Raw genomic sequence first — 12,997 nt, 5'->3', positions numbered from 1 at the left:
TTTTGTTTTGACATTTGAGTGGATCTATTTCAGAGAGAAGAAAGTAAACTATCCGATAATGTATGTTGTTTTTTTAGAAAAGAGTAACAGTACAGAATTTAACTCATCGCGGACTCCCGTGACTGTGGGGTGAATCTAACGAGCACAAGTTAGACAAAGGAACAGGTTTGAAAAGAAATATAAGTTTTAAAACTATGTACAATACTTAACTAGTAAATGTTATCCAGGAATAACCACAACATACGAGTATAAGCGGGGTGTATTTATTGTTATAATTCGGAAGCATGTCGGGATGATCACGTAGGATGACAGCGTTTTCAGAAATTGAGAGCGGGCTAAATCGGTCACGTCAGATTTTGTCGATAGTGGATCGAGATGACCACGTAGGATTTTATTGGTAGAGGCTAGGGATGACCGCCCAAGATTTTGTCGATAGCGGGCCGAGATGACTGCTTAGGAATTTGTCAGTAGCGCCTCGAGATACCCATCAATATGGATTTCAAATGAAAGGGATTGGCTAGTTGAACATGGTTATTTATGAAAAATACAATTCCAAAATGGACACCATCACAAAATGGTGATAAATATATTTTTCTCAATACCTCATCAATATGCAGACCGAACGTACCGTTTTTCCGAATATTATTCATTGTCCCGTCTTTTTATCAATTTGTACTGTATTTTGATCATGAAGAAAAAAAAATGTCGAAAAAATATTTTTTATAATGAACATGCAATCGGTTGTTTGGCCACTTTACAAAAAATCTACAAAAAAAAAATTTACAAAAAATCTTCAAATCTACATGGTTAGTGTAAAGGGTGTGTCACATCAAATTGCATCACGGAAAAAACGCTGTAGAAATTCGCCCAGTAGACCGATCCTTTTGAAAATTTTAGACAGTAAAATAAAAAGTATTAAACAACTTTTGGCATTTTCTTTTTATTCATATTTCGAGCCCAAGCCCGTATGCTCGCACCTTCCTCTTTACCCCGTCCATAAGGTTCTGTACAACGTCAGGTTGTAGTTTTTTTTAACAGAAATCCATTTTCTCTTGAAGTCCGCCTCCGATTTGACAACTTTTGGGTTCTTCCGGAGGGCCTGTTTCATAATCGCCCAATATTTCTCTATTGGGCGAAGATCCGGCGCGTTGGGCGGGTTCATTTCCTTTGGCACGAAGGTGACCCCGTTGGCTTCGTACCACTCCAACACGTCCTTTGAATAGTGGCACGAAGCGAGATCCGGCCAGAAGATGGTCGGGCCCTCGTGCTGCTTCAATAGTGGTAGTAAGCGCTTCTGTAGGCACTCCTTAAGGTAAACCTGCCCGTTTACCGTGCCGGTCATCACGAAGGGGGCGCTCCGCTTTCCGCAAGAGCAGATCGCTTGCCACACCATGTACTTTTTGGCAAACTTGGATAGTTTCTGCTTGCGAATCTCCTCCGGAACGCTGAATTTGTCCTCTGCGGAGAAGAACAAGAGGCCCGGCAGCTGACGAAAGTCCGCTTTGACGTAGGTTTCGTCGTCCATTACCAGGCAATGCGGCTTCGTCAGCTTTTCAGTGTACAGCTTCCGGGCTCGCGTCTTCCCCACCATGTTTTGCCTTTACGCAGGCCCTCCCGCTGCTTGGTCCGCTGGACGAATGAACTTGACAAATTCAGCTTATTGGCGACATCCCGGACCGAACTTCTCGGATCACGTCTAAACTGCTTAACTACGCGCTTGTGATCTTTTTCACTGACGGAGCATCCATTTTTGCCGTTCTTCACCTTCCGGTCGATGGTTAGGTTCTCGAAGTATCGTTTTAGTACTCTGCTGACCGTGGATTGGACGATTCCCAGCATCTTACCGATGTCCCGATGTGACAACTCCGGATTCTCGAAATGAGTGCGCAGGATTAATTCACGACGCTCTTTTTCGTTCGACGACATTTTTCCAAATTTACGAAAAATTGACAGTGAAGCATGGCCAACGTGATCTATACACTCTTATCTGATTATAAGCGAAAGCTGAAGATATAATTCCTAAAAATTAAATTTCTACAGCGTTTTTTCCGTGATGCAATTTGATGTGACACACCCTTTAGTATAATTGAAGATATTTTGTGATTCCATCGGTGAACATTATGCCAAATTGCTTGAGAATGGTAACATATGGGGCCTGATTCTCGAATACACTTCACGGTGGAAACGGAATGAAATGCATCCGCGATGAAATTTTTGTATGAGATTATTATATCACATGAAGAAAACAAAGTTTCCCACTCACATTGAATACCAGTTTGATACGAAGAAGTTAATTTTCATTAAAGATTTTTTATTTGAAAAGCGCTCATTCTGCCTGAAAACTCATTATTATCTTCGACACTTCACTAACTCGTAAAACGTAGTTCAATGGCGTGCCGTTTATTTCGTTTCCACCGTGAAGAGTATTCAAGAATCAAGCCCATGATTTCTTACTCTTAGACCTTCTATCGAGTGGATTTTTAGTATTTTTGACCGAATGCGCTCCTGTTTTCCATCATAAGAGAATGTTTTGGTGTACTGTGCGAAAAATTTGAAACCACATGTCTCAAACTATAGTTGTTTTATACCAAAGACCAGTTAGTGACATTTCAAACATTCATTGGTATTGGTAATAGAAACGATTATCTGCTATTGAAGATGCTGGAGATTTTGATGCTTTTAGTGGAATTTTTCAACATAAAGGGAAGAGGTATTTTCGACTAGTAGGGGCAAATTATTTTTAATAGTTCAGTTGATTCAGATGAAATATCAGAGACAAAATTTTTTGTAAACAGTGGAAAATATTTACGATACTGCATTGGGGTATATTAAAAAATGGAAGGCTAAGGAGTATATCGAAAAGTAGTCTTAAACTTTCAATCATCAAAATAAAACTGAAAATGTTCAGAAAGTGTTTACAAAAGTGAATTTTATTACAGAATATTAAGTTTACATAGCAATGAATTGAAAAAATCAAGCTTATTGTTGATTTCTGAAAAATAATCGAACCTGAGATTGAAACTTCACTCATCAAATTCTGCACAGCAGTGTTTGTGCACTTTTTTGACGCTGTACGCTGACGCTCTTGAAATCTAACATATTTTTAGACACTGTGCCTTCCTTCTTGGACCTGGCCTTGACACTTACCCAGTAACGTTCAATTGACCGCAGCTGGGGACAGTTAGGTAAGTAGGCTTTTTCGACGAACATGATGTTGTTTTCCGAAAACCATTGCAGAGTGAATTTGACATAATGTGCCAATGCCAAATCTGGCCAGAATAGAAGAGGAACCTCATGCTTTCTATAAAGTAGGAGCAATCTCTTTTTCAAGCATTCTTCTACATGAATTTGAGTATTTATAGTTGTCGATCGCATGCCACACGTGCAAATGGCTTGCAAAACGAGCACTTTTTTGGCCGAATTTTTCCATCGCAACGGTCGTAATCGCAAATGATACACTCTCTCCAATCGTTTTGGTATAACATTGAGTTCCTGGTAGCGTTCTGGAATATTCTTTGGCGTATGTTTCGTCATCCATGAGAATGCACTGCTTGGGTCTTTAGACCATGTCTCTGTTTAATCCGCTGAATCATCCCAACACTGGTCAAATCACGAATAGATGCAAACCTGTTCTTCTGAATATAATGTAGAACTTTTCGGTCCAATTCGGGATTACTTGGTCCGGGGTTTCGTCCACTTCTGCTGAGATCCTCGAAAGAACACTCATTACCGAACTTTGCGACGATTCGTTTAACACTTTCTGGACCTTGATTTTTTTTGCTATTTTGTGGTATGCACAGAATTTTCGTTTTTCCGCGACATTTCGAAAACAACTTTATGATCGCGACTAAATGACTTGTAATACTTGTAATTCGTTTTTTGACATGTAAACAAAGCGTGCTCTGATTACACGACAAAAAAGTTCACTCGTTTGTGTGTAATAACGTGTTAAATGTATAAGACTTCTTTTCGATACACTCCTTACTTCAATAATCGCATTGTATTTGTTGTACTTTGAACGTGGATTTTCATATTAAAGCAGCACCTATCCTTTTCCCAGTAATTAAACAAAATTAGAAAATGTCCTATTTAATCTAACGATATCAATGCCATGACATCAATAGGTGTGAAGGCGTGCCTATGTTTGTTGGGTTCCAGTCAACATTCAATGTTGTTCTTGATACAGGTATTGATACCGCTGAACGAAAGAGGGTACGAACAGGATTTGAGAGTATTGAATAAGTTGAATTTACGGATTTATGAACAGCTACTCAAACTCAATTCAAAAGCCATTGTCCTCAAAGTTCCACGTCAACTTTCTGTCTGTGCCTCTAGGCCAGTGACTCTCAAACTATTTTGGGCAAGAGACCCCTTTTCCACAATGAAGTGATATCATCGACCCCAAAAAACTTTGTGGTTGGTCAAGTGAGTAAACTCGATATCATTTTCTCATCAATAAATAGACATTAAATTCAGAAAATAACGTTTGAATTAAAAAAATGGACAAAAATTGCCGATTTTTCACGAAACTACCCATGTAGCATCAATCATAGTAACCCATGAGTCAGCAGAAAAAAATTGACAGCTCTATCAGTCGAACTCCACGATAGATACAATACGGTAGCGCGACTTATGAGAAAGGCCTTTCAGCCATCTTGGATTTTGTATGTAAACAATCTGCAATATTTTGCAATATCTTTTTTTCGCTCTTTGTGTGTGGAATTGTTTTGGTGGGAATAAGAGCATTGAAAATTTGAAGTTAAGTCTTTTACGGTTAAAGTTAGGTAAATATACTCTATCTTATTATATGTTTCAGCTCAAGAGAATAAATCGACTTTCGATGTTGGTCGGTGATGGAGGTATTTTTCCCGCGTTTTGCAGTTAGAGACGTCGGTTAATTGTTCGATTGTAAGGTTTCTGGAATTTCAAGTTTTCCTATATCTAATATTCTTTGTTTCTGTGTTCTTGGTTAACAAAAACTTAATGCCTGTTTTTGATAGGGCATAAAAAGATGATATAAAAGGATTTCTAGGAACTTCCTGCGACTTGTTCTTGACTTGTTCAGCTCATATATTATAGAAAAAAAACCCGAAGCTGTAACGGTAAAAATAACCATAAGCCACCGATTAATTTATAATCTACAGTTTACAATTCTTCCGCAAGTGCAATTATTTCACAAGTGTGTATATGCGTGACTATTATATTTAGTGAACAACTATACGAATGTCAAACATTTGTACTTTACTTTTGCACGTATGAATCTAACGACGAATAATATATGAATCCGTTCAATCCGGTGACAAAAGGACTAAAATCAAATAAGAATAGTCCGAAAATGATATTATGCATTATATTTGATAAATATTCCACGCCACTGACATTAATTTATACATTTCATTGAACAATATACTAAAATAGGAAAAAAAGTCACATGTCCAAAAAAGTTACTCCTTTACGCGCGTCGGTGTCTCAGACCGAAGGTGGTGAGAAAGTGATATACGTCCCCTTCGTACCAACTTATACGATACGCTAAACGATGACGAACAACGAATGACGAAGCTAGAGAGAATCGCAATGTCGTAGTGTTGATGTTTTCTGAGAAATGAACGAATTATAAAAATATTGTGCATTATTCTCATGGTATGCTCTTTTGACGTGGGACTACGTCTAACCGGAGTATATGGGGGGTAAAATGAAAACCTAAACACAGAACATGCAGGAAAAAATGAAAGATTCCGAATGCTTATAACTCGAACATTTCTTACTGGATCGGAAAGATGTTTGCATCAATTGATAGGGAATATTTCTACGCTTCTATCGCAATTAATAAAATGTTATTTTTCATTCGATGAACAATTGAATAACTGTAAAATGTTAAGCGTTATCTAAACACCCTAACTGCCTCATTTTGATTGGCCCGATCTAGGGTTTCCCCAACACAGCCATCAAAACCAAGCAGCCTTGGGGAAATCGGCATCACATGAAAGAAATGAAATACATGAAAGTATGGGGACTTTTGTTCTCACCGAAATGTGTTCCCTAACACAGACTTCAGAACCAAGCAGCGTTGGAGAGATCGGCAGTGGAAATACATGGAAATCGCGGGTATTTTTGTTCCGACTGGAATGTGTTTCCCTATCACATACTTCAAATGCATGGAGCTTAGGGAAATTGGCACTGCAAATACATGCAAGTCGGGGGTGTTTTTGTTCCGACTGAATTGTGTTTCCCCAACACAGACTTTAGAACCAAGGTGTCTGAGGAAATTGGCATTGCAAATTCATGCAAGTCGGGGGCATTTTTGTTCCGACTGAAACGTGAAATCGGCTCAGCAAATAAATGCAAACTGCGAGTACTTTTGTACTCGCTTACCTTTGTGCAAACTAGAATATGTTTCCTTAAAACGGCTTTCGGGGGTACTTCGACACTCGCATGTTATTTTTGCACTCCGAAAAGTGTTTTCCTAACACGGATTACAAAAGCGGGTACGAATACCACGCTTTGGCTCGGTTATTCAAGATTGCATTAAAGGATATGCCTTCATATCTTCTGCTCACTGAATTCCTACGCATACCATTTGATGATCAGGCAAGATGTTGATAACCAATTGCTGCGATTACGCCTATTGATTAAACAATATGTGTTCGACGTATATGTCAAAATCTAAACCGAGTGCCTGAAGTTCATCAAATCAAGCAAATTTGCGGTTCGAAAAGTACGTACACTTGAGAGATGCAAACTTCAGAAGGAAACGTAAAATGAAATAATCGTTTGATAATTCTTCCGTTCACATATTTTGTCCTAGGCATCATACCAAACGTAAAAGGACTGTCATTAAATTTACTTGTAACGAAGAACATAATCTATCACAATGGATGAATTGACCTTACATGGAATTATACAATCTTTTTACTCATAAAGCAAATATATTAAATTCAATTGAATTCGAGAATGATTTCATTCAATCAAAAATTCAATCAATACAAACAAATGATTGGTACGATAAGGTAGTCCCACGTGAACCTTGCGGTTATATCATAGATATAACCCACCCATTTTTTTCAATCGTCCTCACAAAATTATGAAATGGTAAATTTATCAACATACTGAAATACAATTTCATTCAAAAACCATTATTCTGCACCATGTTTATTACAACATTATATTTAATGTTATTTTTAGAATTATGCCATCATATTTTTTTATCATGAATGTCTGTTCTTTTCGATTACAAGAAATAAATATTTTCTCGATTAATCGAATACTGAAAGACAATTATTCGAATGAATCGAATATTTAAAAATGACCCCACGATTAATCGACAATTGAATAAACGAAAAATTTAGACATCTCTATTTGCAGTCAAATCCCTTTCCACAATCCTCTGTATATTTTTACCGTTTCCCCTCGCGCACTTATTGACGACACGGTCACACCTCTATTCCACACATCTTGGTCGAACTCTAACCGTGATGGCGAAAACCAATGTACGTAGAATAGAAGGTAAGGGATATTTCCTGTGTATACACACGGAGAGCGCATGTGTTACACACACAATGAAGTTAGTAATAAAAAATCCTCAATTAGTTCGAAGTTCTGAAGTTTTTTAATATTTCTCGATTTTAAAAGTTCTAAAAATCATAAATAGTGACAAAATCGCAAATCGAGCCGACGGTAAACGCGATAGTGTACCGCATTTTCAGCGAAAGTAAGGTTTTATATGATTTTTATCGATTCCATATTGAACAGTTTTTGTTTACTTCAGCAAAATTGTGAAGTAAAGGGTGTGTCACATCAAATTGCATCACGGAAAAAACGCTGTAGAAATTTAATTTTTAGGAATTATATCTTCAGCTTTTGCTTATAATCAGATAAGAGTGTATAGATCACGTTGGCCATGCTTCACTGTCAATTTTTCGTAAATTTGGAAAAATGTCGTTGAACGAAAAAGAGCGTCGTGAATTAATCCTGTGCACTCATTTCGAGAATCCGGAGTTGTCACATCGCGACATCGGTAAGATGCTGGGAATCGTCCAATCCACGGTCAGCAGAGTACTAAAACGATACTTCGAGAACCTAACCATCGACCGGAAGGTGAAGAACGGCAAAAATGGATCCTCCGTCAGTGAAAAAGATCACAAGCGCTTAGTTAAGCAGTTTAGACGTGATCCGAGAAGTTCGGTCCGGGATGTCGCCAATAAGCTGAATTTGTCAAGTTCATTCGTCCAGCGGACCAAGCAGCGGGAGGGCCTGCGTACATACAAGGTTCAGAAGGCTCCTAACCGCGATGAAAGGCAAAACATGGTAGGGAAGACGCGAGTCCGGAAGCTGTACACCGAAATGCTGACGAAGCCGCATTGCCTGGTAATGGACGACGAAACCTACGTCAAAGCGGACTTTCGTCAGCTGCCGGGCCTATTGTTCTTCTCCGCAGAGGACAAATTCAGCGTTCCGGAGGAGATTCGCAAGCAGAAACTATCCAAGTTTGCCAAAAAGTACATGGTGTGGCAAGCGATCTGCTCTTTCGGAAAGCGGAGCGCCCCCTTCGTGATGACCGGCACGGTAAACGGGCAGGTTTACCTTAAGGAGTGCCTACAGAAGCGCTTACTACCACTATTGAAGCAGCACGAGGGCCCGACCATCTTCTGGCCGGATCTCGCTTCGTGCCACTATTCAAAGGACGTGTTGGAGTGGTACGAAGCCAACGGGGTCACCTTCGTGCCAAAGGAAATGAACCCGCCCAACGCGCTGGAGCTTCGCCCAATAGAGAAATATTGGGCGATTATGAAGCAGGTCCTCCGGAAGAACCCAAAAGTTGTCAAATCGGAAGCGGACTTCAAGAGAAAATGGATTTTTGTTCAAAAAAAACTACAACCTGACGTTGTACAGAACCTTATGGACGGGGTAAAGAGGAAGGTGCGAGCATACGGGCTTGGGCTCGAAGTATGAATAAAAAGAAAATGCCAAAAGTTGTTTAATAGTTTTTATTTTACTGTCTAAAATTTTCAAAAGGATCGGTCTACTGAGCGAATTTCTACAGCGTTTTTTCCGTGATGCAATTTGATGTGACACACCCTTTACCACGTCCCGCGATGCCGGAACAGAATAATTTCGAATGCGAAATTATGTGTTTCGAAAATGTTTTCAGCTATCCCATGTATTCGCTCCTTGGATCGGGAACAGGAACGACACTGCTTCGATATAACCTCTCGACACATTTGTTTATCGGTCGTGCATTATTTTTATAGTACAGATGCGATAATTTTACTGTTTGAAATTTTAAAATAATTAAGTAAACTACTATTTCATCATTTCGAAACATATTTTGAGACAGTTCTTGGACTATAATTTAAAAAATGGTTTGATTTATATGGATTAGATCGATGGTTTATTACTATTTCTGGCTTTTTTCATTGCCTACCACTTCTTGAACAAAGCAGGGAGTAGACTACCTTCTTATTGTACGTACTTTGGGCGAAAACAGTGAAACTACTTCGTTCAGAAGTGTGTGCGTTCAAAAAACGGTACCCCGCCGCGTCGAAAACGTACATCGTGCGGCACTTTGTGGACGCCGTATACGCCCGTTCCGGCATCTATAACATCTTGGCACTATTGCACAACAATTAGAGAATTGAAAGAAATCCCGGTTCCGGACTGCCGACGACCCTGAGCGACAATTAGCCCCAAAGGATGCTCAAGAGAAAGATCGAGGAAAAAGTGGCTACATCGTTGCGTGCGCTTGGCTTGGAGGTCGGTGCAGCCGGCCAGACAGTGAAAAAGTACCTGGCGAACACGGAAATACATGTCAGGAAGCGGAAGTTCCGTCCACTGGTCTCGGAGCTGCAGGCAATGACGCAGCGGCAGCGGCTGAATAAAATGGTCAAGACGATTTTTTCGGCGAATCGCGACGTGGCGGTTGTGATGGACGACAAGACCTATCTCACCCTGGATGGCAATGACTGGCAAGGCACTTCATATTTCACATTCCCCACGAAGGAAGTGAGCTCCGAAATGAAGTTTATTACGCACACCAAGTTCCCCAAGAAGGTGCTGCTGTGGCTGACAATCAGTGAGAAGGGGATGTCAAAGGCGCACTTCTTTAGTCACTGGCAGCGAAAAGGGAAATTTATAGAATTTTTCGGTTCACTGCCGGAAGGCCGCTCGAAACGGCGTTGAATTTTTTTTGCAAGTAAGCTAATATAATTACCTTCCATGGGAAATTTATCCAACTCAATTGAATCGTTTATTTGAGAAACCCCATAAGTCCATTTGACGCACTTGCGAGAAAATGACAAAAAACTGCTTTTCTCACAATTTTGACCTGGACCCCCAATTTGTTGGTATGAGGTTCGATTATTAGACCCAAAACATATTATTTGGAACCACAACTTCATCAATATAACAGGTCAAGCTCAACGCTTCAAAGTTGGTGGACTTAGAGGGTTTCTCAAAAAAACAGAAAAATCAGTGATGTATTTAGCTGTTTTTAAGAGACTCAATGCACTATTATGTATTTTTAATGTTCATAATGTTGATACCAAGTAAGAATGGGGCTGTTTATAAGTTACTAGCTGACCCGTCGAACTTCGTCCCGGCAAAATTGATATTTTTGATTACCTCTAGACCCCTTAAAATTTCATTTTATTTCAAATTTCCTAGTATTTCTACAAAAACTCGTCATTATAATATAAAATTATTTTTGTTCAAGATTCTTCAGTCACTTAACATGTTTCTCCGTTACATGGAATACATGTTTGGAACAAAAACTTAATAAAATAAAGACAGCTCAAATCGTACGATTCCTTCCTCGAGTTAGGCCTCAGAGAGGAGGAACAGTGTCGATCACCATAGAAACATCTCTTGCCCCCTAAAACCTCCGCATACCAATTTTGGGATTATGCAAAAATTTGTGTTTTTTGGAAGCTACATGGATGAACTGCGAAAACTTGAACTGGATTTTTTGGTCATTTGGGGTTTTCCGGCCACTGCTTTCCAACGAAATAGATGTTTTCTCGCGTAGTTTCTCGTAGTTTTCTCGACGATGCTATAGTGGGATACTTGTACGGAAGTCGACAAAATATGCTGGCTTACAAGATCAAATACAGTTTCCAGCTTGGGGTTTCCGAGAGATGATTTGCCTCTATTTTTGCATGCCTTTCCATTGACATTTGCCCTTTTGATGACTTCCGCTTTGTAATTTGTTGTCCGCCGAACACTACGCTTACATTCCGCGGTCATGTCTGGGTAGCAATCCAAATCAGAAGACAATCCGATTATGTTGATGCTTCTTAGGAAATTGAATGTAAATAATGAATGAAATTGTATATTTAACGCTGCGAGCCCATGATGATATTAAGAAACATGGAATTATGGGGTTTCTCAAACAAACGAATATTTGCAACCTCAAATCAAGGGGGTTCGTAGAACAAACTTTTTCTGAAATTTTGATAGTCAATGTATGTACCCTCAAGCATTCGAAATCTGTCAAAAAGTCAATTTTGATAAAAATGGCGTTTATGGGGTTTCTCAAACAAACGATTCAATTACCTGTCTTAGTTTTTTTTATCACCATTCAAAAAAGGTCCATTTTTTAAATGCAAACGTTATCAAATGTAATTCCACTTAAATATTAGTCATTCTTATAACGAGTTGGTTCACGTAACACAACTTATACAGTATATTGTTGACCCCTGGGTCGACCACTTTTTGGATTCCAGCTCTAGCCTCAGACCCTTTTAGTTTTTTTGTGTATTATTTCGTCTGCTTCGTGTTCAGTTTCTAATTCGGGTCACGCACACAGTCGTGCGCGCATCATGAGAATGAGAAGAGCGGGAATGAAAAAACACAACATCCCAAAATTGCTCATTCGCCACCAGCGTGTTAGAACGCGATGGCGGAACCGAAATAGAAATGAAGAAATCGTGCTTCAAGGCTTGAGGCTTATTGAGCGCTTCGTGGATGATGGTCTGGGTGAGGGCGAGGGGAAATCGAATGCAAACTCAGTGGCATTGAAATTAGGAGGAGGAGCGACGTGTAATAAGCAGTGCCAACAAAAAAAAAATGCGTTAGTTTACACAATATGGCGCCACTGTTATGGCTAAAGTGCGTGTTACCTTTCCGAGCGCGCGCGATTTGGTGGAAGTGCGTTCACGTGATCAGGGCATTATTTAATCGTCTTCGTTGTGTTTTTTTTATTATAACGCTTTACGGTTGCTTTGTTTACTCGCGGCTGAGAGTGCTGTAAAGTGTAGAGGATGCAGAAAAAAAAACGAACCGAAAATCGTAGCAATCCGAGAACGGTGGGAAATGATTGGAAGAGCGGTGACTCATTTCCAACCGTCTGATTGTGTTATGAGTGCGCGCGACTTTCGTAACCGAAATTAATTGAGGGAAGGCTGCCGCGTTGCTTACCGTCGTTTCGGTAAACCTCGCAATTGGCAAATTGGTTTCGAAGAAATTCATGTCGGTGTTCATGTCGGTGTCGGTGGGGCTGGTGGGTAGAACATAACTATTTCGCAGCTTTCCGAAGGTTCACATCGTTTTCCCGGCTTCCTTTCGTTGCATCACCCCTTTTTTGCCCACACTGACTGTGGGTCGCACACCGACGGGAGTGAGAAGTGCGGAGAGAAAGCCAACGAAAAATGAAAACAAAAACAGGATGAAAAGGTGCTTTCGCTAATTGTGATTAGTGTCTTGTTAGCATTTCGGTGGGAAATGGTGGTGTGGGAAATTATCGATTGCAGACAAGGTGGTTTCTGGAAAACCAAAGGGATATTGAGCCGGCACGAAACTGTCATTCGCCCATTGGTTTGTGGTTTGCAAGGTACACACATACACACACAGCGACGGATGGATTCCAGGAAAAAGCGCTGGAACGCGAGAACTCGGCACATAATCCAGTGGTTGCGTACAGTTCAACAACCGCCTCGCCAGTACGTGTAAATTGCTAAACAAAACTGAGCTACGAAAATGGGCACCAAAAGGGAATCTAGTGAAT

General features: G+C 40.0%; 1 protein-coding gene across 10 annotated transcripts in view; it reads right to left on the bottom strand.

Annotated features, from left to right (window-relative positions):
- The window catches only part of LOC129779585 (mushroom body large-type Kenyon cell-specific protein 1), a 407,471-nt gene that overhangs the window by 26,989 nt on the left and 367,485 nt on the right, over positions 1-12,997 (bottom strand). The window lies entirely within an intron of this gene.

The sequence above is a fragment of the Toxorhynchites rutilus genome, chromosome 1 (genome assembly GCF_029784135.1).
Source record: "Toxorhynchites rutilus septentrionalis strain SRP chromosome 1, ASM2978413v1, whole genome shotgun sequence".
In the NCBI taxonomy this organism is placed as follows: domain Eukaryota; kingdom Metazoa; phylum Arthropoda; class Insecta; order Diptera; family Culicidae; genus Toxorhynchites; species Toxorhynchites rutilus.
The sequence above is the reverse complement of the archived record's forward strand: the minus strand, read 5'-3'. Positions and strand labels throughout refer to the sequence as shown.